Source organism: Pseudophryne corroboree, chromosome 2, assembly GCF_028390025.1.
Source record: "Pseudophryne corroboree isolate aPseCor3 chromosome 2, aPseCor3.hap2, whole genome shotgun sequence".
Lineage (NCBI taxonomy): Eukaryota > Metazoa > Chordata > Amphibia > Anura > Myobatrachidae > Pseudophryne > Pseudophryne corroboree.
In genome coordinates this window covers 861,418,304-861,419,980 of record NC_086445.1, presented here as the reverse complement: position 1 = coordinate 861,419,980, position 1,677 = coordinate 861,418,304, and the positions used below count along the sequence as shown (strand labels likewise).

Here is a 1,677-nt window from a genome sequence, read left to right as displayed (position 1 = left end):
CATTTTGTCTCTAAATATATTAGATCGTTTTTCCAACCCCTTTTTATGTTAGCAGCGTGCGTTCCACCGGCTTCGGCCGCTGGAACGCACGGGACTTCCTGTTTCTGACGTGTGTGGATCTGTTAGGTCCCTCCGGCCCGTGGGGTTGATGCGGATGTGTCTGTTTGGTGGCGGGGGGACTGTGCTCGTGGTGCGGGGACTTTGTCCCCGTGCGGGTGTCGTGCGCTGTGTGTTCGCTGGGGTGTTTTCAGCGTGCGTTCCACCAGGCTTGGCGGTTGGAATGCATGACACTTCCTGTTTCCGGTCCCCCGGCGCATGCAGCGCTATTTTGTGTATTCCCTCTGTTGTACTGTGAATATTAATGCATACACAGGCATACTGATTGCCTATTTGGCCTTTTGTGCTGGTGGTAAACGGTTAATCAAGTGGAATAAAGGTTTGGATAATTATTCAGGTGACCTTTTGAGTTGACCCCTCACACCCTTGATACTTCCGGGTCAAGGGGTATTTAAATCCCCTGCTTAGATCCAGTTGGTGCATGCAGCCCTGGTTTGTGCAGTGTTCCACATGATTCTGTGAGTAACTATGTTGGGTTTGTCCCACTGGTTAAGTTTGATGTTTGTATAATCCTATAATTTTTTGATTTGGGTTTATTTATTGTTTGTAACTATGGATTTGATGTGGGAGAACGCTTAACCCAGGGGCTGCCCTATGTGTATCCTCTTGGACCTATAGGTATTTATTGATCGTTGATTATGGCTTTTTTGATATATATTTCTATGCCTCAGATGCACATTGTTTAAACAGAGTATATGTGTAATCACAGTGGCTGAATGTCCTTTTTGAGATCCTGCAGCTGTTGACCCTGAGTGGGAGAATGCCTTATCCAGGTGTAATCTTGTGCACACCTTTCCAGACCCATAGGTATTTATGTGGTAACAAGGTTTGATATATACATTTGATTCTGATACACGTTTATAATAGAGATATCCTTTGATTACAGCAGTGGTTTGGTTGCAGAGCTGTGATTATATGGACATTCTCCACACTTGGTATACAGCAGTTCAGACATGCAGCCCCATTGGAATGTGCTGATAGAGGTGAGGAGGGGTAGGCCTGCCATGCATTTTAAAGACCAGTGGTGAACACAGGGTGTTATTTTATTCCTCCTTGTAGTCTCACTACTCTGCCACCTGTTCTTGGTATATGAGTTCCTTTTTTCTAAATCTGGTATTATGTAGTAGTTTATGTTGATACAAGCATTGTCGCAAATATTGTTATATATTGGGACCTGGGAGGCACAGTCATGTTTATGTTCTATTTTTTTCTAGATATACTTTTAATTATTCGGCTTCATTATATTATGATTGGATTTGATGATTCATGTATGGCCCTTCTTGAAAAAGATCCTGGTTTTTGGATCAAAACGTCGAAACCTTTGAGGCTACAATAAAACATTTCTATTGAAGAAATGTGTGGACTTTATACACAGTGAGAGTGCACCCTCCACCACGTGGAATTCTCGTGTATATATATGTATATATATATATATATATATATATATATATATATATATCGTCCAGTGTAACATCCGGCACTCTCATAAAAGGTAACAACTTGCTAAGGTGCCTTCCTCATGGAGAAGTAATTCCCATCAGATAATAAAGCGAGGTAAGC

The 1,677-nt window shown here is 42.1% G+C and overlaps 1 long non-coding RNA gene across 1 annotated transcript; it reads left to right on the top strand.

Annotated features, from left to right (window-relative positions):
* The first annotated feature begins 685 nt into the window (after positions 1-685).
* Positions 686-1,413, top strand: LOC135051320 (uncharacterized). The gene is made up of 4 exons (XR_010242183.1): positions 686-735; positions 827-924; positions 1,004-1,100; positions 1,332-1,413. It is a non-coding gene; the product is annotated as an uncharacterized LOC135051320 (long non-coding RNA).
* The last annotated feature ends 264 nt before the right edge of the window (positions 1,414-1,677 follow it).